General features: G+C 34.9%; 1 protein-coding gene and 1 long non-coding RNA gene across 6 annotated transcripts in view; one reads left to right on the top strand and one right to left on the bottom strand.

Annotated features, from left to right (window-relative positions):
* The window catches only part of GPATCH2 (G-patch domain containing 2), a 203,159-nt gene that overhangs the window by 34,611 nt on the left and 143,574 nt on the right, over window positions 1-24,974 (top strand). The gene's annotated exons all lie outside the window — the stretch shown is intronic.
* On the bottom strand, window positions 11,490-14,607 carry LOC144338276 (uncharacterized). The gene is made up of 2 exons (XR_013412265.1): window positions 13,449-14,607; window positions 11,490-12,830 (listed from the first exon to the last, which is right to left on the bottom strand). It is a non-coding gene; the product is annotated as an uncharacterized LOC144338276 (long non-coding RNA).

Below are 24,974 nucleotides of genomic sequence, written 5' to 3'. Positions count from 1 at the left end.
TATCATTATTTTAAAATAATAAATACACAGGTTTTAAAATTCAAACAGAAAGTATCCAGTAGAAAGTCCTTCCCTATGCCCAGTCCCTTCCATACTCATCTGTACAAATAGAGCTTCTGTGACTTTAACCTTGCTTTTTACACTTGAAAAAAATGATGGAGAGATCCTAAATCATACCTATATTTTCATTCGTTTGGCAGTATAATATTTCATTATAGAATATTATTAAATTATTTTTCATATCAGCTTTTGTGTTAAACTAATATAAAAGGGCAGAAATATTTGATTACTATTCATTATAATAGCTAACATTTATTGAGTTCTTATTAATTGCCAGGTTTTATTCTAATCTTTTTTTGTGTATCAAATCATTTAATGTTCACAAAAAGCCTAATTAGGTCAATATTATCTCCTCTCCATCTTATAGACCAGGAAACTGAGGGACAAATGGCTTAAATGACTTGTTCAAGGTCACAGGATTTTAACACTGCCTCGTGGCCAATTTCCCAAGGACTGAACCATCAAGCTATACAGCATTCCTTGTAAGGGTAAAATATATATTTCCAGGTAATTTTTTAAAAATTTGATAAACCTAACTGCCCGCTAAAATAATATATCTCAGCCAGATATATTGGTCAATTTAATGAATATACTGGACAAATCATTATTCTGAGTTTGGTTTATGAAATTAAATTTTTTGAATTGTAAATGTGTTTTATTTTTCAATGTAATCATTTTTCATAATGTAAAGATACTCTTTATCCTTCTTTCTATCAATTCTTTCTTCTACTACTTCACCCCACTTAATATTTTCTCTCCTATTCTTGATATCTTTTGGTTTAAGTTATGTTAAAAGGTTCTTACTGTGACATGTAGGTTTTTTCTTTCTCAAGTTTATTAAAAAGTAAATTATTCTGTTACCTGTCAGTTTTCTTTTATATATATATACATACACATACACACATATATATACACACACACATATATATACACACACACATATATATATATTAAAAGTTAGTGACAACAGTAAATATTTGAATAACAATGTTTTATAAGGAGCACCTTTGTAGGATCCATTTTATGGGTTCACAAATAGATTTTCAAAGAATTACCTACATTAAGAAGGATCGGCCGGGTGCGGTGGCTCATGCTTGTAAAAACCCTTTCTCTACTGAAAATACGAAAATTAGCCAAGCGTGGTGGTACACGCCTGTAATCCCAGCTACTCGGGAGGCTGAGGCAGGAGAATTCCTTGAACCCAGGAGGTGGAGGTTGCAGTGAGCTGAGATCACGCCACTGCACTCCAGCCTGGGCAACAAAAGCGAGACTCCGTCAGAGAAAAAAAAAAAGAGATCACAATTAGATCTCCAGTTCTGTTGCAAATTAAAATTCTCAGAAAAATATGCTTTTTCCCATATTTTCAGCTAGAGCTATAGTGATGTTGCTTTTTTGAATGTTACTTTTGAAAACACTGAGACTTGAAATTTACATTACTTGTGAAATTTACAACATTGCCTGTCTCAAAATTTGATTGAGTTCCCCTTTTGGGGAAAGATTCAAGGGTTTTTACTATTGAATCCTTAGTTTACTCTTTAAAATTATAAATGATATTGAAATAAATAATTTAATTCATATATTTGGCATTAGCCCCTTTCATATATACTAATATCAGACCTGTTCCTTCTTCACTAATCCTTCTTCCTCATATAGCTTCTCAAAACTGCTTGCTCAACTTTTGGAATTGACTGTTTTTAGGAAATACCAGTTAATCTAACTCATTCCTTGATTGAACGTAATCTCAGAGTCACCCTCTTTCCTTAACATCTTACTGTAATCATATGTTTGTTACTGAAATGCCCTTACTTTCCTTTGGCATGCTCCTTAAAGGTGCTAGCTGTCTAACTGACTGGATGCGTTTTCTTTCATCCTATTTCTCTCAGTATATAACTCCCAGCTCCACAGTGGAGCACTGTGAAGGACGAGGAGGGCAAAGCAGGCGCTTTATATATGGGAAAGGTACCTTTACACACATGTGCACACAGACACACTTTCTTTTTAGATTATCTTATTTCCAATAGGTAATCCTTGATTTCATTTAGTCACTAGGAGGGCATAAACTTCTTTTTACAACAGTTATAATCATGAATTTTTTTTAAGTGAATTAAGGTATGAATATGTATGAAGAAATTAGATGTTCTAACCATGAATATATAGCATCACTGTGTCTTGAGTGAATTACAGACTTTACTCATTTCTGGGCCATTTGTTTTATATATAGATTAAATATAGATAATTACTCATTTGACAGGTTACTTTATTACTTTGATATATCTCAAAGTACCGCATGCAGTTACAGTGTGATTATTATAATAATTTGGAATCATTAATAACCAAAATTAGCATTTCATATAAATTAAAATGTAAAAGTTAGAATTTGATTTTGTTTAAAGTCAGTTGTACTTCTGTTGGTTACTTTGATTTAATAATAAAAAATACTTTTTTAAACAGCAGTTGTTAATTATTTTTAAGTTCACATGTTAAATATAAAAATGGTTTGTAACTGTTCTAAATTATAGTTAGAAATATTAGCTCCTGTAGATGAATCAATTCGTTTTTGCCTTGTGCCTCACATGTATGAAAAAATTATGAGTTAAATGTGTTTCTTGGGAACAAATATGCATCACATATGATATAGTAAGCTTAAAATTTAGTTTTACATTTATGAAATACTTAGCCACGTACCTGGAGCATCTAGATGTTAAATAATTGTTCTGTATTATTCTAATACTTCTAACAGTATCTTGTTTAGATAGATACTAAATGATTAAACTACTTAGAAATTATTTGCATACTCCTTAAGATTCATTACCCGAAGAAACAAAATTAAAAGATTCTAATTAAGTATCCTGTTTTAATCTTTAATTTTAATTTTGTTTTGTTTTGCAATAAGGATTCGTGCTTCTGGTTGAAAGTGAATTTTACCTGCTTTTTTAGGTTAACGCGGTTCTTAAGAAAAGCAGATCTATTCTAGCTATGTAATGCATTTTATTTAATTTTATGGTTTTTATGATACCATATATTACAGATTGCCAAAAATATAGAAAAATTTTAGAGAACATTTTTGGATTTGATGGATTACCACTCTTGAAAGGGAAACAAAACACTAAATATTTCTAATCCCGCATTATTTACCGCATGGGTGGTTAAATGCTACTTTAAGCCTCATAAAATTAAAAGGGAGAAATCTGCCAACTGTAGCAGGAATTGGATTTAGGAAAAGTGGTACAGAGCCAAAATATTGCTACAGAATTAAATGTCAAAAATCTTCTTTAATAGTAGATATATAGTTCACAGTGCTTGGTTATGATTAATACATTTAATCTAAATCACTGAAAGTTGCACTCTCCTTTTCCATAAAATACAATAGGACACAAATCAGTTTTACTGTAGATGGATAACAATTGGAAAATAATGCATCTTCCCGCCCAATAAATTGTCAGTTATACCTTTTAACTAAAATCAATTCATCTTTCCAAAATTTATTGCAATTTCTAATAATAAATCTCCTCAAATGTTTATTCATTTCATTTTTGATACATTTGTGCCACTTCTGCTATGGTCTAGTGTTTTCTCTTTTGATTCATTGTAAATTAGAAAATCTATTTTGAGTCAATTTTCTAGTTAAGAAGTTAAAATCTATAACCTAGCACCTTTTTCACCCTCCTTTGTACATTTTAATACCCTTGAACTTGAACTTAAATGCAGTCCTGTAAATTCTTTTCAGAAGGAGATTAAAAGACTTTTCAATGAAACTTCTTGAGTAAGGGCCAGATTCATAAAACAAGCACTTAAGAGGTTGTTAGATAATTGTTGCCATAGATCCATTTTTGAATCAGAAGTCGGGGGTGGGCTGAAATACATGGGGTTGTACCATCATTTCATGTAAGTGGTACAAAGAAGAGAAATAACCATTTGAATTAGGTTTCAGATATTGATCAGAATGGGCATCTGCTTTTATTTTCTGTTGATAGCAGTAACCCAAAAGTGGCATTAAAGGGAAGCTATATTCTATCTCTATGTCTTGCAGAAATATCTTCTTATTAATCCCCAGGTATGCATTTTTAATCTCTAAATATACAACAGGTTTTGGTTTTTTTTTAAATAATGTATCCTAAGTGATTGAAACCAGTTTGGTTTTCCACAAACACTACATGTACAAAATGTAGTGCTCAGTTTTAAAAATTCGATAAATGATTCATGAACATTTCCCATTCTTTATACTCTTTAATGTTACTTAAATTAGATTTTTTCAATATCATATGGTAAACACTGACTCCTGTTATTTTAATTTGGTACTTTCACTAATTCCATAGTGAAGTCATACTGGTTTCCCTTTTTGTATACCTTCACCTCCTCTGTGCTATTATATAAACTTTAAAAATGAAAGTGAGAAGCCATCTACTTTCCCACCAATTTAATAAAAATGTGTTTGAAATCAACGTGTTTTGAGGCTTGGTGTTAAGCCTATATTTTTGAGTTACACCAATTAAAATTCTAAAGTAGAAAGTGACATTAACTAATTCGACTCAAACTGGTAACTTATTGGCAAATTTATGTAGTTGCTATAATACAAGATGCCATATGATTAAGTTAGCAGTCAAAAAATGTAACTTGTGTTGCCAGAATAGACTGAGTAGAATTAATTATTTGAGCTACCTACATGGCGAAGAGAAGGTACATTTTCTAAGGCAAAGATCAAAAATTAATTCCAAGTCTTTCTTGTTCATCAAAAAGTAGTTCTTTTTTTAAGTTGTGAACTTGTTCATTTTTTTTGATATATGAAGTCTTTAATATAAAATCTATTACTCATTTGGACTTGCCAGATTAATTTCTACATTAACAAATTATAGGTTTTAATAGATTTAGCTAGCTGTAAAAACTTTAAAAATAATCTGACTTATGTGTATTTCCTGATTGTTTTTCCCATCACGTTAAATATAAAAGTAAATCAGATCATGTTTCTTTAAATAAAAAATGATAAACTAAAATGCTTATGCCTTTCTTTTAAAATACTGATAATAGTTTTTGGTGATTTATTCTAGTTATTTTATAGAATTGGTTAATACAGAGTTCGTGTATTACTAAGGTTTAGGGTTTTCTCTATTACTGTCAATAATGTAGACTTTAACAATAACTGCAATGTCACAGTTGTCAACTTTGCATGGTTAGAACTCAGTTTTTTGAAGGACAACAGTTTTTATCATACTCACCTTTCAAAAGAGGAAGTTATGATTTAGAGAGAATAAGTAACTCACATAATAAGATATTAGCCAGGGTTTAGTTATTTCTGGTCACATTGTCTATCTCTTCCATCTGTCTCGCTAATCTTTCTAGTTCAGTGTGAATTCATCCTAGAGACAGACGTTTTGTCAGTGCTTTTAACTATGCTTTTAGGAATTACCAGGGAAATTTTACTATTTTCAAGCAAAACAAATGTTTTTTAAACAGGTCCGTTAGTCTTACACACACACACACACACACACACAATTTAAATTGGAAGTCAGAAGTTCATATATGTCCATCATATATATGCATATGTGTGTGTATATATATATGTTCAACATATATATATGTCCCATTTCAATCTGTTGGCTGTTGACATAGCCTAACTATTCTCCCTGTTTAATTGTTAACTTTTCTACTTTCTTTTGTACCACTATCAAGTCTCCTCAAATTGTAATATCTTTGTGACCCTTTTGACTTCTAATTTAAATTTTTACTGCCTTTCCTTGGTTTACAAAATAAAATATAAATTACTTTTCTTGCAATTCTAGGCCTTTGCCACTAGTGCTTCTACTTATCTTTCCATTTTCATATCTGAATTCTCTCTAGTTGAGTCAGAATAAGCTCTCCCAGATCCATGATTTACTGGCTGTGTGACCTTGGAGAAATCACCCCTTTGAGCTTCATGTTTCTCATCCCTATAATAGGAATAATAAAAGATAAGATGAAATAGTGTAGGTGATAGGACTTTGTAACTGTAAAGGAACTATTATCACTCATTTACCTCAGGAGTCCAAAGCTCAAATGCCTTCTAGGAGCCAGGCAGATAATACACATGTGTGAAGTAGCTTGGTGTTAGGGGATGTATCAGCACACTAGAAAGTGCATTCCCTGGCCGAATATATTTAAATTCAAAACTTCTTTAGATGCTATAATGGCTGTAAAAGGGAGAAAAACCACTGATTGGTCAAATACTGCTGCCCCTTTGTGTATATCATCTTCCCTATCTTAGCCTAAGCTGAAAAGATACATCATTTCATTCCGACAAAGCATTGCATGTTGCAGGTACTTAATACAACCTTAAGGTGGTAGAGGTAGGTGGGTAAGTGGATGACATAAATGAGTAAGTGAAGTTTAATGTATAATGTGGGAAATGAGATGGTTGCATTTTAAGCTATTTTCCTGATCAGCAAGCAGGAGGTTTAAAAAAGACATTGTACAGGGCCGGGCGCACTGGCTCACACCTGTAATTCCAGTGGTTTGGGAGGCCGAAGCAGGCGGATCACTTGAGGTCAAGAGTTCGAGACCAGCCTGGCCAACATAGTGAAACCCCCGTCTCTACTAAAAATACAAAAATTAGCCAGGTGTCGTAGAGCATGCCTGTGATCCCAGCTGCTAGGGAGGATGAGTCAGGAGAATTGCTTGAACCCAGGGGGTGGAGGTTTCAGTGAGCCGAGATCGTGCCACGGCACTCCAGCCTGGGTAGCAGAGTGAGACTCTGTCTCAAAAATAAATAAATAAATAAAAATAACAGTAAAATAATAATAATAAAAAAAGACATTGTACAGACCATAGTTTGGTCTTCTAGTGAAAGCTTTCTGGGTTTTCACTAGAAAATGTACTATGCACACTTTTGCCTTAACTCCTTTTCAAATAGAGTTGGTTATAGAAGCACTATTATAGTTAATTGAGAATTCAGGCATTTTACTGTAAAGATGTTATTTTTCCCTGTCTCTTTGCATTGGTGGACTCCAGCAGACTGAATAGAGCAATAAGTTTGAGTCTAGTGCCTATTTCATTTAATTGCTTTTCCTTCTGATCCTTGACAACTGGCTGAAGAAAACCCTAGTGCTTGAGATTTAATGGTTCTTTTCTGTGGGATCTGGAAAATGTGTGCTCTTCATTTTCTCATCTTTAGAGATTTAAATATATCTCATCCAATGTGTTAGGAGCCATTTTTAAAACCTAGATTTAGGTACAGTTAACTCTTGGATCTTTGAAAGAATGTAATATAGATTTGGTTAAACAGTAACATACATGCCAAAGACCCAAAAAACTGCAGTGTGTCTATATACTCTGTATTTTTATCATATTTACTAGTGAAATGACCACCTCTGCAGTCTGGGAATTACTTTTCTAGGAGATAGAACTTGAGAGCAGTCTTGGAAAAGTAGTAGTCATTATCCAGGTGAAGAATAGCAGGGTAGCCACTCTGGGCAGAGGGGAGGGCATGAGCAGGGACTTAGGTCATGAAGCAACATGGTGTGCTTCTAGAGGGGAACGTAACAAAGAAGGGATGGCAAGAAGCAGAAAAGGGAGGAATAGGCAGGCCATGGTCTACCTGGAGATTGAACAGTTCCATTATAGCAGTCAGGTCCTCTGGGAGATTTTAAGTGACTTGACATGATATATGGGCCCACATTCTTTCACATATAAGAGAAATCACCTCTAATACTACTAAACAGGAGTGAATTGTTTCTCAGATTTTGGAATGATTGGCCCCACCTGGAAGGCTCACTTTTCACCTCTTTCTGCTGTCGTGCCCTGTTCATGATTGCTCAGTTTACTTCCTTCAATGAAAGTGTCCTAAAAGATGTCCTTTTAAAGTTGTTTGCAGCCTAGTTCATGTAAGTAGATGACTGCATAACTGTTATTAGTTACATGCTTGATAAATTGTGTTTAAAATGTTTTATATGTCCATAGTGGAATAGTGGGATATTTCTTTAACTTGTCCTCTCCATGAAATTGTTATCTCCCTTGGGGAAAGGGGGTAGATTTTTCTTACTGATGTCAGCTGACAATAGTTTATAACAGTTACCTTTTAGAATCTATTATTTTAGGAGGCTATATTCCATTTCAGTTGTTAAATACATTGGTTTGCATGAATGATGATACTGAGTAAGGAATAAAGAACCATAAAGAAAGTATTACTGAATTAAAGATTTGTGCACTATTTTATTTTTTCCTCTACTTCATTTTGGAGGACATTTAATTATGTGACTGGAATGTTTCTGAGAATGTCATATACTGGATGATGTCTTATGGTTCAATTAAGTTTTAATAGGTAAAGTGCTTTATTTAAATAATAAAAAAAAAACTTTGACCTTTCTAATGATGAGATCATCCTGATAGTTGTAATAATAATGCTTAAAAACACAGCTGTGTACTTGAAAAAATTGTTCCTATTGAAATAACTTCCCAGTAGGTAGACCTTACTGGTTATTGTATTCTTAGGTATCATCATTGGGCACAGTGCTGGCCAGGTATCAGAATTAGGTAATTGCTACCAGTTGTTCTTAGCAGTTGAGTGTTTCCTATGCTTCTGAGAAAAGCTTTTAAGTTCTTTAAGTTCTCTGCAAGAATTGTAACTCATTTCTTCATTGATCTGTCTTTTCTGTCCCCTGGAAGAATATGCAGGATGGATTATCCAAGAGAGGGAGGGAATTGAAGATAGAGTCTTCACCAACAAGTTTGCACCTCTGATTTCTATATACTAATAATATCATTATCTCCTAGTCACCTGTCTAGAAAGCTTAAAGTCTTATTCTTGCTGTAAAGGAAACAGTGTTGGACTATGGATCCAAAGATAAGTTCAATACATTCTTTATTTTTGAGGTATCAACTGAAATACTCAATTCTTAGCTTCATCATTTACTAGTTTTATGCTTTTGGAAAAATTAAGTTTTGAGTCTTTCATAATACCTATCTAATAGGCTGGCTGTGAAGACTTAAATAAGTTATGTATTTTAGTCATCCTACTGAAAATATTTTAGTCTTTTTGTTCCTTACTCCTCTCTGGTCAGTTGACAAATCCAGAAGAATCTTCTATATAGTTGCTGAAATTTGCATCTCTCCTTTCCATTTGTACCACCTCTGTTTAGTCCAGTTTCTTCTTAGTTCTCAAACTCTAACAGTGGCCTTGTGATTAGTATCACCACAATTTCACGCTACTGTCATGCAGATTATTATTCTTACTGTAATCTTTCTAAAACCTGGTTCTGTTCATTGCTGTGGTTTGGACTTGTTCAAAATTTTCATTGGTTCTCCTTTGCCTATTGGTTTCAAGGCCCTTTGTAATTTGATCAGTCTCTTTCTTTCTATCTTAGGTTTCCATACTTTGAGATTTAATTTTTAAAAATTTAATCTTGGATTTTAAGTAGTCATTTTGTAGGATATGGAAAAGGAAAATGAGTGTTTAGTGGTACAGTTTGTCTGGGAAACACTAAATTAAAGCAATTTAAGTAAATTTCTGACATTTAGGACTTTAGTGCTTTTTAAGTAGAACTTTTGCGGAGAAATGTGATTTGTACTATTTCCCAAAGGAACTTCTCCCTCCACCCTGCTTTTTTCTTTAAGAATCAGTTTTTAGAACTATCATTTGGAAATGCTTTTAGGAAACTGTTTGTAGTCAGGAAATTTAGTTTTCCATCTCTTTACTGCTTTTAACTAGCTCTCTGAGATAAATTGATCCTAGAGTAAGAAAATCCTCCGAACTTGCAGAACCTCCCCCGACCACCATACACCATCGGCAGTTCCAGGGCTCTTAGTTATACTTCCAGATTACATCACCTCTTCTCCTAGAGGTAACTACTATCAAGAATTTTATATTAATCATATCCTCGCCTTTATTTATAGCTTTGTGTTTGTTTTGTAGCACAGTGTATGCGGCCATGTGCTGCATAACAATGTTTCAGTCAAGAATGAACTGCCTCTACAATGGTGATCACATAAGATTATAATGGAGTTGAAAACTTCCTGTCACCTCGTGGCATTGTAACCCCACAGTGCAATACATTACTCACATGTTTATGGTGATTCTGGTGTAAACAAATGACTGTGCTCCCAAAGTATATACAATACAAGTATGTACCGTACATAATAGTTGATAATGATAATAAACAACTATATTAGTAGATTTATATGTTTACTATAGTGTACTTTTAATCATCATTTTAGAGTATCCTCCTTCAAAAATGTAACTCTGAAACAGCCTCAGACAGGTGCTTCAAAAGGTATTCCAGAAGAAGGTATTGTTATCACAGGAGATGACAGCTCCATGTGTGTTATTGTCCCTGAAGACCTTCCAGTGAGACAAGATGTGGAGGTGGAAGAAAGTGATATTGATGATTCTCACCTTGTGTAGGACTAGGCTAATGTGTGTGTTTGTGTCTTTGTTTTTAACAAAAAGTTTTAAAAGTAAAAAGAAAAAGAAAAATTAAAAAATAGAAGAAAGCTTACAGAACAAGAATATAAAGGAAGAAAATAGTTTTGTACAGCTGTGCAATGTATGTTTTAAGCTAAGTGTTATTACAAGAATCAAAAAGTGAAGAATTTTGAATGTCTGTAAAGTTAAATGTTACAATAAACCAAGGTTAAGTTATTATTGAAGAAAGAGTGTATCTTAAAATAAATTTAGTGTAGCTTAAGTATACAATGTTTATAAAGTCTACATTAGTGTCCAAAAGAGTCCTAGGCCTTCACTTTCACTCACCTCTCCCTCACTCGCTCACCCAGAGCAACTTCCAGTACTGCAAGCTCCATTCATGGTAAGTGCCCTATACAGGTGTACCATCTGTATCATATTTTTTACTATGCATTTTCTATATTTAGATATGTCTAGATACACAAATACCATTGTGTTAGAGTTACCTATGTTATTCAATACAGTAACATGCTGTAGAGGTTTGTAGCCTGGAAGCAATAGGCTGTACCATATAGCCTAGATGGATAACAGGCGATATCATCTGGGTTTGTGTAAGTATATTCTACAATGTTTGTGTGACTGTGACATTGCCTAAGGATGCATTTCTCAGAATGTATCCCCGGTGTTAACAATACATGGCTTTAGTGCTACATATTTGGGCAATCTCTAAGCAATCTTATGAGTCTCTGCATTGTTACAAGTTTCTGGCTATTAACAAACATTGCTGCTGTTCTTTTTTTATATTGTTATTATTTTTTGAGACAGACTCTTGCTCTGTCGCCAGGCTGGAATGCAGTGGCGGGATCTCGGCTCACTGCAACTTCCGCCTCCCAGGTTCAAGCGATTCTCCTGCCTCAGCCTCCCGAGTAGCTGGAACTACAGGAGTGTGCCACCATGCCAGCTAATTTTTGTATTTTTAGTAGAGATGGGGTTTCACCATGTTGGCCAGGATGGTCTCGATCTCGCGACCTCCTGATTTGCCCGCCTCTGCCTCCCAAAGTGCTGGGATTACAGGCGTGAGCCACTGCACCCGGCACTGCTGTTCTTATACATGTCACCTGTTTCACTTTTTACCAATTAATATTAGAATACATTAATCATAGATACATGTATACTATGGAATTCACCAGTGGAATGAGCTATATATAACTGCAAACATTAACATGAATGAGTCTCATTGAGAGAAAAAAAGCAAATTATAGAAGAAAACAGTGTTAGATCCCATTCATATAAATATGTACTCAAACAGACAAAATTAAAGAAGCTAGTGTTTGAAGTGGATTAACCTTCCTGGTTAATTTAACATTTGTTTTATTTTTAAAAATGCTTTTAATATTATATAAGGTCTATTATGCATTATATTAACATATCTGCCCTCAGCTTTCTTTTTCCACCCTTTTATTTTTTCTACCTTTATGGGTCCATTTGTTTTCGGTATATCTTTTGTAAACGGCATATAGTTGGATTTTTTAAAATCTAATATGTTATTGTCCACCATATAACTATGCTTTCAGATTATTGTGATTTCTGATATATGTGGACATGTATTTATATCAACTCCATATTTTTATTTTTCTAACATTTTGAAAGGTTTTTTTCCCTCTAATATTGACTTGTTGCTCTGTTTTATTTTCCATTCTAATTTTCTCCTCCATTTTACTGGTTTGGAAGTTAGGTATCTACCCTGGTTGCTTCCATGCCTCTGATGTCTTTGAAGTTTTGCTGTGTGTGTTTAACAGCTTTTAACATCTACTGCCAATATTTAAACCTCTCCTAAATGATACCAGGACTTTAGAGCATTAATTTTGTTTTTTGTTTTCTTTGAGATGGAGTCTCACTCTGTCGCCCAGGCTGGAGCGCAGTGGTGCGATCTAGGCTCACTGCAACTTCCGCCTCCCCGGTTCAAGCAACTCTCCTGCCTCAGCCTCTCAAGTAGCTGGGATTACAGGCGCCCGCCAACATGCCCGGCTAATTTTTTTGTATTTTTGTTTTTTTTTTTTTAAGTAGAGGTGAGATTTTACCATGTTGGCCAGGCTGATTTGAAACTCCTGACCTCAAGTGATCCGCCCGCCTCGGCCTCCAACTAGCATTACAGGCGTGAGCCACCATGCCAGGCCTAGAACATTAATTTTGACCACACCTCTTAGAACATAAAATATTCTCTTGATTTCCAGTCTTTTAGTTTTGTCAACCTATAAATTAGACATTATTATTAATGTATAGCATTTATTTAGATCTACAAGGTTTACCTGATTCTTTCTCACCTTTCATCTTATGTTTCAGTCTCTCTTTGCAGGGTCATTTTTCTTCCATTGTGTTTAGAAGTTCTTTTGGTGAAAATCTAAAACAGATAAGTTCACGTTTTTAATCTGAAACTACATTGATTTTACCCTTTTTAATGAATAGCAGTTTTTCTTGGTATATAATTCTGGGTTAAATAATTTTTCTCAGCATTTGAAAGATACTCTTGTACTGTCTTCTGGCATTCACTATTGCTATGAGATATCTGTTCCACTAATGGTAAATAATGTATTTTATTTTTATTCCCTACCTGTTTTTAAGAAAAAAAAATATGTATTTTATATTCTGTAGTTTCCCAACAATGTATAGATGTAAATTTATTTATCTTGCTTTTTTTTATGTTGTGCTTCCTATATCTGAGAATTCCTATCTGTAATCAGTTCTTTAAAAAAAATTTCAGCCCTTATCCAAATATAGCTTCTCGCTTATTATCAGTCTTCTATCTTGGTTTTTGTTTGTTTGTTTGTTTGTTTGTTTAAGATGAAGTCTCGCTCTGTCACCCAGTCTAGAGTGCAGTGGCTCAATCTTGGCTCACTGCAACCTCTGCCTCCCAGGTTCAAGCGATTCTCCTGCCTCAGACTCCTGAGTAGCTGGGATTACAGGTGCCTGTTACTGTGGCTGGCTAATTTTTGTATTTTTAGTAGAGACGGGGTCTCACCATTTTGGCCAGGCTGGTCTCGAACTCCTGACCTCGTGATCTGCCCACCTCAGCCTCCCAAAGTGCTGGAATTACAGGCGAGAGCCACCGTGCCTGGCTTAAACTTCTAATATTTCACCCTGTTTTCTTGGGAAACACTCCAGAGCTGGGTGTGCCTAGGTTTTCATATGTGTGCACATTCACCTATTCACAAGGACATACTCTCTTTCGTAAATCATGGTGAGAAGTTGGGAGAGGTGGGACTCAGAAACTCTGGCTCTGTCTTGCATCATATATTGGAATGAGCATTGGACTTTGGAGTCAACATGAGACACAGATTCTTGTCTCACCATGCAACTAATTAGCTATAGAAACCGTGTAAGCCGTTAACCTCTTTTAGCTTCAACTTCTCTCATCTTGCCTTTGTCTTCCAACTTGTCTTTTATTAAGGGCCTTTTCTTGTAAAGTCTTGTGCTAGGCATTAATGTTTATTTCTAGTTTGCTATCTATAAAATGTAAGTTTTGAGATCAATGGTTTTTAATGTGCTTACTAACCTTATTAACCTGAGGACCAGTGAAAACGTGTAAACGGTAAGAACAAGAGACACAGACCATGAGGCTAGAAATTCTTTCCACCAAGTGTAGAGCAGAGTTGCTTAAATTTAATCTCCCTACAAATCTTGGGGGCTGCTGGGAGTGGATCTTGTTAAAATGTTAATTCTGATTCAATAAGTCGTGGGAGGAACTTGAGATTCTGCGTTTCTAACAAGCTCCCAGAAGATGCTGATGATGTTGGCTTGGGGCCCACTCTTAGTAAGTAGCAAAGCTTGAGAAGAGAAGATAGTTGGGGAAAGGAAAGATTTTAAAGGAGAAGGACGATAAAAGTAAAGGGATTGAGATTACCGAAGGTAATGTTGTACACTAATTATAACGAAAAATTATAGTAGGACACGAGAAGCAGTTCTCTTTGCTGCGATTTTGAGATAATTAGGACATTTTTCACTATAATCATATATACTTTAGTAAATATAAGCACTTCTTATTTGATACAGATTTGTTTTTCTAGGAGTAAAGTGTTTCCCTATTTTTATAAATGTGTAAGTTGAAATGTTAGCTTACTAGAGATCAGAGTCATAATTACTGGTTTTTCATCCTTTGTACATCATCTGATATACATCTTTTGCCCATCCTTTGTTTCATCCTTTATGTCACCATCCATGGAAGGTGGGGGAGTGAGGACACTACCAATTTATTTAAACTCAAGATAGTTTAGATTTATGGTGTGGTATACCAAGTTAAATTTGTGCATCAGAAATATTTAGGAGATAAATTTAAACTATAGTAAATTATTGTGCTTGTCTGTTGAAGTCTCGCTTTTTTGTCTAATACATACCTAAGTGAAACAAATTATTTGATTTTTATCCTGCAAATGTGTGTATGTAACAATAAAATTATTGTTGCAAAAATTATGATGTATTTTATACTTTTCTTGGAGTAAATTCAAAATCTTTTGTGTATTTTATACTTTGAATACATCTTAATTTAATAACCGCATGTAACTAATGGCTACCATGTTGGATGGCACAGCTAAAGGCTTTCACCACATAGACAGTCACTGAGATTAAGGGATAGCTTCATTTCGTATACTTTTCTCATTTCATTTGGTAAGAACACAATAGCCTATAGTTGTATAATATATAAAAGTAGGACTTTTTCTCAGCAGCAGATAGGTGGTGCCCTGGTTGCAGGCTTTGATGGATTCTCAATGAAAATCCATTTGTCTAGTATTTATAAATATTTTGCAGTAAATTTTGTAAAGATTGCCTTATATGTGACATAAAAAGTAAGTATTTTGGTGGTTAGAATTTAGTAGTTGGCATTCACCTATAGGTGTGTTGGTCAACCCCAATATTATGTCTGAACATTTAAACTCTTAATGATTTTTATGTGCTAAGTGCATAGATTTACTGCTGCAGTTTGAGCATTTTTAAATTAAAATATATCTTTCATTCTGAATGTATTGATTTACACATCTCTGTGTCAATATTAAGTCAAGCGAATTTTCCAATAAGTTAAAAAGATCTGGCAGGGCAAGTTAAATTTATTAGATTTGTTATAGGGTTTTTTCTTGTCTGTGTTTGGGCGTCTGCTTTTTTTTTCTTGATTGGAATTTTATTTTAAAAATACGACAAAAAATTTAATAGCACATTCCTATGCCTCTTACTTTTTGTGTGTGATTATTCTCTTTAATAAATTGTAAGCCTTCACTTTCCTTATTAGATTCTTGGCATTCTTTGCCACTGTTTTTTTAAAACAATGTATTTTAAGTATTTTTACATTATTGTAAGATATATCATTGTTTGGATTTTATTTGTGTTGAAAAACTAAGCTATATTTCTTTGCATCCTTTTTGTGTATGTGTTTAGGTGCGTTACACCTTTTAAAAAAATCATACTGCAAAGTAAGATTACCTCAACTCATTGGAAATATTTAACAAGGGTTGAAAAGATTCAGGCAAAATCCACCACAGTATCGAAGTGTACATCTGAATGTAGGATTTACATTTGATGTTACAAGTGAAAACTCTATTTGCGTATATTCACTAACTCAAAATATCAGTTGTCAAGTCTTTGGGATGTAGGAGAGTATTGGTCATTCTTTGTCCACACACTAGGAAGACAAATACTGGTAGTCTTGATTCATCAAGTGATGCTACTCCAAGTTCATTGATATACTCATTGGATTATGATTTTACTTAGCTATTTTAGACTGGCATCAATATATCTGTCATGATATGCCATTAATTCAAAGTTGACTTTAAAAGACAAAAGATGTAGTAAGCATGCTTCATACCAAAATACGTGGATTGTGTGAAAAGAGGGATGTGAGGGTGTTATTCAATCAGTAAAACATAGTTTGTAAATGGGTAAAAGCTTCGATGTAAGAGGAGAAGGTGGAAAATGGTACCAGAAACCTTAACCAGGACTTAGTGAACTCGTCAAGAAGTAGCCCAAGCTCAGAGGCTTGTGCCTATACTCTCAGCTCTTTAGGATACTGAGGCGGGAGAATTGCTTGAATCCAGGAGTTCAAGACCAGCTTGGGCAACATAGTGAGGCCTGTCTCTACAAAAAAATTTTAAAAATTAGCCAGGCCTGGTGGCATGTGCCTGTATTCCCAGCTACTTAGGGAGGCTGAGGTGGGAGGATCCCTTGAGCCTGGAGGATCCCTTGGGCCCAGGAGTTCTTTGAGGCTGTAGTGAGCTATGATCATGCCACTGCCCTTCAATCTGGGCAATAGAACAAGACCTTGTCTTAAAAAATTTTTGAAGTGGCAGAAATACTTCTTTTTAAAACAAAACAAAACTACTTTTTTGTGTCTTGGTGGTATTACTTGCAGTTTAAACTGCTAATCCTCCCCCTGCCATTAAATCAAATCTGCCTGGTACTTTGTGATCCCACCAACCCCCCGCCCCATACTGCAAACTCCCCGATGAAGTGGAGTTTGCAGTATGAAATAAAACCAGGCCAGGCACGGAGTGGCTCATGCCTATAATCCCAGCACTTTGGAAGGCCCAGGTGGGCGAATCACCTGAGGTCAGGAGTTCGAGACCAGCCTGACCAACAGGGAGAAACCCTGTCTCTACTAAAAATACAAAATTAGCCAGGCATGGTGGCGCATTCCTGTAATCTCAGCTACTCGGGTGGCTGGGGCAGGAGAAACGCTTGAACCCAGGAGGCGGAGGTGGCAGTGAGCTGAGATTGTACCATTGCACTCCAGCCTGGGCAGTAAAAGCGAAACTCCATCTTAAAATAATTATAATAATAAAAAGTAAAACCAGATTTTATATGATACTTCGGACTTTGGCATTGATAACCAATACTGTTATGAGTTTCTTGACTTTGACCTGTTAGTACCTCAGGAATTCCATTCACCATATAACAAAACTGAATTTTTTTCTGTAGACAAAATAGCTACCTGACTTCAATAGATGTATAGAGATAACATTTTATAATAGCTGAAGCTAATACTAATTAAATATTATGCAAAGTTTTTACACAGGCACACTCATTAGACCTCACACTACCATATAGCTTGGATACTCTATCTCAGTTTTACAGATTGGAAAATCAAGACATAGGTTGAGTAATTTCCTCAAGGTCACAAAGCTGTAGCAAGTGGCAGAGGCCACAGTTGAAATTAGGTCTCCATAGGGTCATAGAACATGCTCTTAAATATTACAGCATACTGCTACCTCTTGCAATAAAAGTGTTTTGGCTTTATAATCAGTTGAGTTGTATTATTCTTACTTTTTAAGAAAAGATAACATTTTCAAAATTTGATTGGGGAATTTTCTACCTTAAATTAGGGTAAGGAATTTTTTTTTTTTTTAATTATCATACTTTAAGTTCTAGGGTACATGTGCATAACGCACAGGTTTGTTACTTATGTATACTTGTGCCATGTTGCTGTGCTGCACCAATCAACTCGTCAGCACTCATCAACTCATCATTTACATCAGGTATAACTCCCAGTGCAATCCCTCCCCGCTCCCCCCTCCCCATAATAGGCCCTGGTGTGTGATGTTCCCCTTCCCAAGTCCAAGTGATCTCATTGTTCAACTCCCACCTATGAGTGAGAACATGCGGTGTTTGGTTTTCTGTTCTTGCGATAATTTGCTGAGAATGGTGGTTTCCAGCTGCATCCATGTCCCTACAAAGGACACAAACTCATCCTTTTTTATGTCTGCATAGTATTCCATGGTGTATATGTGCCACATTTTCTTAATCCAGCTGTCACTGATGGACATTTGGGTTGATTCCAAGTCTTTGCTATTGTGAATAGTGCCACAATAAACATACGTGTGCATGTGTCTTTATAGCAGCATGATTTATAATCCTTTGGGTATATACCCAGTAATGGGATGGCTGGGTCATATGGTACTTCTAGTTCTAGATCCTTGAGGAATCGCCATACTGTTTTCCATAATGGTTGAACTAGTTTACAATCCCACCAACAGTGTAAAAGTGTTCCTGTTTCTCCACATCCTCTCTAGCACCTGTTGCTTCCTGACTTTTTAATGATTGCCATTCTAACTGGTGTGAGATGGTATCTCATCATGGTTTTGATTTGCATTTCTTTGATGGTCAGTGATGACGAGCATTTTTTCATGTGTCTGTTGGCTGTATGCATGTCTTCTTTTGAGAAATGTCTGTTCATGTCCTTTGCCCACTTTTTGATGGGGCTGTTTGTTTTTTTCTTGTAAATTTGTTTGAGTTCTTTGTAGGTTCTGGATATTAGCCCTTTGTCAGATGAGTAGATTGCAGAAATTTTCTCCCATTCTGTAGGTTGCCTGTTCATTCTGATGGTAGTTTCTTTTGCTCTGCAGAAGCTCTTTAGTTTAATTAGATCCCTTTTGTCAATTTTGGCTTTTGTTGCCTTTGCTTCTGGTGTTTTAGACATGAAGTCCAGGATAAGGAATTTTTTAAAGCCTTTTATTATCTTTACAGTGGTCCTATACTTATAAACAGATGCGGGTTTCTATAAATCTTTGCTTAGCTGTTGAATATATGCTGGTATAAAATAGCACTCTTATGTGAAAATATTTGTGCATTATCCAATTAGCAAATATATTATAAATTGCATTTTTTCAGGCATGATATTAGCAATTAATCTGCTTTGCACATTCCTATCTTAGAGTTTTTAAAAACTATGCAGCAAAAGCAAAACAATGCTAAAAAGCCAAAATATGATCACCAGTGCTTGCGATATATTCAGTCATCTGCTTAATCCTTATCCCCTTCGCATTGTCAATACCCATCTAATTCCACTTTAACAACAGTAATTGGCTGATGGAGTAGAAGATATAGATTTGTTTTCTTGATGACTCCTTGACTTTTTTTCCTCTGGTAATACTAATAGAATTCCAAATCCGTACTGGTGCGATCATGTCATGAGTAGGTCAACAGTCATGTCAAGGTCCTATTGGAAACCTCATAGCCAACATCTTAATTTAGACTTAGCTATCTTTTTCACTTGTATGTGCAATTGTAAGCAATTTTTTCAAGTCTCAGCTCTCCATTATAACAGAATTCATTTAGTTCAAAGGGTGATAGTTCTGCATGTGAATTATGTGGCTGAAGCTGGCTACAATGGAGTAAATAGAATGTATAAAAATTTGGGAACCATTTGCTTAGTAATATACATGTGTTTCTTTTTTGAAGTTACATAGGTTCAACAAAAATAGGAAAACACTTATGCATTTTCTTTTTGCTATCACTGTTACTTTTATGATATTATAAACCTTGCGGTAATGAAACATGGATGATTTAATAATGTTAGGTTCTAGGAAAGTGTACTTTAACTTTAAATAGGGTCTTAATCATTCTGTTACTATCAGATAGTGTGTCATCACTGGTTCAATTTAATTCATTACATGTGACAGGAAAAATATGTATTCATAATAGGAAAATGCATTCTTGAATTATAAAACTACTTTGATTTTTTGGGATGGGAGGTATATAATCAGGCAACGCATTCCAGATATTGAAGTTTGGATTTGTAAGTGTTTGTGTACATATGTGTGGATATATTTACCTGTGTTTTAATATATGCCTTTGGTACCTTTTCATATTTTTGGTTCATAACCTTGATTAATGTCTATCTACCAACTATACTATTTTCTGTATGTAAATGGACCCACTGCACTCATGATGTCTTGGATAGTAATAGATGATAATAACGTGAAGCTATTAGGTTTGGATTTTTAAAAATTTAGAATTTTGATAAAAACACAAAAATTAAGTAGGAACGATGGGCTAAAAAATAGAAGCTATAAGCTTTTAAAACTTACAGAAATGAACTTTTATAGGGACTTAAAATGAAGGCATTCTGATTACCCTTAGGTTTTATAATTTCTGCTAATATTGTTCTATTAAATTGAAATCTAGAGCGGTTCTTTACACTGATATTTGTTTGTTTATTTGTTATCCGCCAAGTACAGAGATTGTATACATCCAGGAGCGAGGCTTTATTATCATACTAATAGGTTTCTGGTACTGCCATTTATTTGTTTGGAAGGCCAAAGCAATCAAATTGGAAGCACATAAAGAATCAGTAACAGTTTTCTCATGTCATGATGCATTGATTTTTTACATCAGTTGTATTTTAAATCTGAGCCACTTGGAATTTTGACCAATAAATTCAAACTTTTATATTAAGTAAGCTTACCCGGTTTTGTCTTTTACTTAATGCCATTTGAAACAAAATTGACATAAACCTAGATGATTGGTTTCCTTTTTAAGGTGATGGTTGAACATGCTAATCTTAAGAGGATTTTTAACATCATTCCAAATTGTGGCTGTTTCATGTACTTATGTGATAACTAACAGTTTCCACCTTTTTCTAGGGCCAAGGAAAAACAAAATAAAACAATACTTTGTAATGGAAACAACAATAGACCATGGGTCAGCTTTGAGTTCTAATCCCAGCTTTGTAGAAATCTAGCATTGTGACTTTAGGCAAGACATTTGAGCATTTTGTTTTTATTCCTCCTTGATATGACTGAACTTAAGCTTTTTATTTTATTCTTTTTACCTATATAAATGATGTTAAGTAGAAAGGTTGCCATAGGCCTAAATCACTTCTCAGACAGAGAAAAATCATGTAAGTACCACATTTCCAACCCTATGTGTGGATTTATCAGGAATTAAAAGTGAAAAAAATGATCTTTCATATTTCAGGTACTGAATATATGAGATTGAATTTTTTTTTCCCTTATCTCTGAATTTGATATCAAATTTTGCCTTTCTTTGTAGTTTGCTAGATAAGCTTGCTCTTTGGAGCCAAAAAGACCAGGACTCAAATCCTGGTTGGACCTGTCGCTATTTTTGACTGAGTGATTTTGTACAGTTTACTTAACCTCTGTACCTTGGTTTCTACTTTTGTAAGTGGGAATAGTAATCTTTACCTGGAAAAGTTTATGGGAGAAGAGAGGTTTAATGAGTATAACATATGTAAAGTACTTGGCAACAGGACAGGCCCATCACAGGTGTCCAAAAATGTTTTATCTTTTCCTTATTTTAGGTTTATGACTATTCCTTTTATTGTTTGTCTCACTTCGACCAGTTGCATGCCAGCTATCCACAGGCAAGTAAACCACCCAGAAACTAAACCCAGCTACTAAATGTCATCATTCCACATTGCAGGCCTAAGTGGAAGGGCGCTCCCTGGACTTAAACTAGTCTCAGAGCTATAGGAAATTCCTAGTCAACTCTGAAGTCAGCTTCAAAGCCTCTCTTGGGTAGTTTTGAGTTTATTGGTTTCAATCTAAATTTCCATGGCAACAATGGGGCTCAGGCTAGGATGGTCCCTTACGATTAAGAAAGTAAGCCCATTGCAATTGAATATATAAAAATGTTAAAAAGGCACAGTTTGTATCACTATCCTTCAAAAGACTTTCTTGGTCACTATATTTCTCTTATTTTTCTATTTACTCAGCATTTGAGAAACCTTCTAAGAAATAATATCTCACTGTTAGGTACTTCTAAGAATAATCATTATTTGTCTTAATATTCAAAGAGTGGTTCCTATTTAGTATCCGTGTTAAGACTGCATGTTGCTTTTCTTTTTAAAAACCATTTTCTCAGATATCATTTTTGCAAAGCAAACCATTCTCATATTCTCTGCAAAATAATTAAGTAAACACATTTAGCAAAGTCTTAATTGAGCTTTTCCTACAGCTTGTTCTGTGAGCATAGAATCAGGCCATTAACATTATTTGAACATATTTCTGTAGTATAATTAACGGCCAGGATAGGTTGATTCTGAAAAGGCCGTCTAGCAATTCTGACACTGAGAATTAATTACGAAAGAAAAGATAGATTTGTGCTCCAGCTAGAATTAACCAGTGTTCAAAACATAAGCAGTCACCTTGGGCTCCTAACAAGAAAATGACACTCCTTTTTTTAATACCTGACTTGTGAAGTTTATTTAGACAACTCTTCTGCTTGTCAGCTCTGTCTTTTTCTGTTTAATTAAATTTAGAAAATAGTTCTTGTTTTTCTTCAGCCACTCCAAAGTTCATGTTTGTTGCATTTAATAAAATCACATTTTATGTGTGTTTGTGTTTATCACATTTTATGTGTGTTTGTGTTTAAGTGGTTCAGATGCTTATCAGAGGTCATTCATTCTAGGAGAAAGGGGATGACATTCAACTTAACACTTCTTCCCAATTTTAAAGAATATCTCTTTAATTAAAGACTTGAAAACTGTTAGTTGTTTGCAAGGAATGGCTCACATAAAATGCTGGTACTGTATTTTGCTGGGTTTTTTTTCCAAGTGAGCACAATTATTTTAATGCTTCTAATGCAACTTTCCTCATTTTACAACAACAAAGACCCTCTTCAAATGTCTTACATTGGTTAATGCAGAGAAACACTGTGACAGTGGGGTTAATTTTGAGTGCACAAAGAGCTATTGGAGGGTACGGAGAGGGCATCTGTTGGATAAGCTTTCAATATGATGAGAATGATAACAGATCTGCCACTTGTGCAAAAGACAAGTAATCTTTTACAGTATTTGACTTTAAAAAGTGTCATTTTATTTGCTTAAAAAGCATATTTTAGATGAAGGGGTTATGAACTTTTGTGTCAGACTTCCTGTCTTCTTGCACTGTTAATGTTTTGGATTGCAGGACATCTGGATTTTGTTCTAACGTATCTTAAGTAGGTATAAAAATTATATTTGAAAATTACTTTTATAAAGGTGCTTGAACACTCTTTTGCTAAGGTTTCTTCTTACATTTTCACTATTAACCCTCCCTTCACCCAGAAAAGTAGCCTCTCTCTCTTTTATGTGTGGCTACGTATATATCCAGTTATTTGGGAAGTCATATACTACTCTTAACAACTGGCCTCATCTTAGATCAATTAAATCATAACGTCTGGAGGTGGAACCCAGACATTGTCATTTTAAAAGAGATTTGGTGATCCTAATATGCAACCAGGGTAACAGAATTTTAGAAGAATCAGGAATACCTGTGATTGAATTCTGTTTCTTACTGTATTCACTTTGGGGCCTTGGGCAAATGATGCTAGTCTTTAATAAGATTCTGTTTTCTCACTGGGGTTGTTGTGCAGATTAAGGGATTATAGAGCACCTGGTATAATGGTTAATGGTTGTTCAGCAAATACAGGGTGCCCATGAAGCCTGAAAACAATAGATAATAAAGTTTTAGAGACTGAAGTTGTTCTGGATGACAATGTATGTATTTGCCTTTGTGTCCAGACTTCATGGAAACTGTGAACATCATCATATAATATGGTTTTAAGCTTTTGTTTTCTTTTTATTTCTTTCTTACAGTGACCTGAAATCTGGCTTCACAGTGTAATTGGTCTAGTTCTACCCTCTTGAATTACACAGAATAAGTTAGATTCCCCCTTTTCACAAGACCTAAATTTAAGTTCTAATTCTTCTACTAGCTATCAATGTATCCTCTCTAAGTCTTTTTACCTGTAAGAAAAGTATCAAGATACCAGACAAATGAAAGGAATACAGTTGCCACATGATAGTCCCACAAATACTTGCACATTTCTTATATCTTTTTCATGCTAGATCACCTAATTTCTCCTTCCTTCCCTCCCTCCCTCCCTCCCTCCCTCCCTCCCTCCCTCCCTCCCTCCCTCCCTCCCTCCCTTCCTTCCTTCCTTCCTTCCTTCCTTCCTTCCTTCCTTCCTTCCTTCCTTCCTTCCTTCTTCCTTCCTTTTCTTTCTTTCTTCTTTTGTCTATCTTTCTTTCTGTCTTTCCGTCTTTCTCTTTCTCAGAATCTCACTCTTGTGGCCCAGGCTGGAATGCAGTCATTTGATCTTGGCCCACTGCAACCTCCACCTCTTGACCTCCTGGGTTCAAGTGATTCTTGTGCCTCAGCCTTTCAAGTAGCTGGGACTATAGGCATGTGCCACCGCGCCCAGCTAATTTTCTTTTTTTCTTCTTCTTCTTCTTCTTCTTTTTTTTTTTTTTTGTTTCGTTTTTGTTCTTCGCTGGGTTAATTTATGTGTTTTTAGTAGAGACAGGGGTTTCGCTATGTTGGCCAGGCTGGTCTCAGACTGGCCTCAAGTGTAGATCACCTAATTCCTTTCAGCTATTTTTCACCCTTTTCCAAACCCTTGTACCTTTTTGATTGCTCACCTTTAAATATGCTTTTTTTTTTTTTTTTCTTTAAATGTCTTTGAAATGTGGTGCCCAGAAATAAAATACTGTTGAGTTTATTGCATATTTGTCTTCTTTTGCTCTGGGAACACAAGTCACATTAAAACAGTCTAACAATGCTTCATTTTGGAGGGGGGGAAGAGGGTCTTATTATATCACATCTAGCATTTAGGCTAACATTATACTGAGCACCTGTTTGGGTTTACAACTAAAACTCAATTTATACAAACATGTTGAGGTCAGTTTTCCTTTCCTCTAGAACAGTTAGAAAAAGAGAGAGTGTGTGTACGTTAAAATAAATTCCAGCTTAATGTCCCTGTTACATTTCTTCTTTTCAGTTGA

The sequence above is a fragment of the Macaca mulatta genome, chromosome 1 (genome assembly GCF_049350105.2).
Source record: "Macaca mulatta isolate MMU2019108-1 chromosome 1, T2T-MMU8v2.0, whole genome shotgun sequence".
NCBI lineage: Eukaryota > Metazoa > Chordata > Mammalia > Primates > Cercopithecidae > Macaca > Macaca mulatta.
The sequence above is the reverse complement of the archived record's forward strand: the minus strand, read 5'-3'. Positions and strand labels throughout refer to the sequence as shown.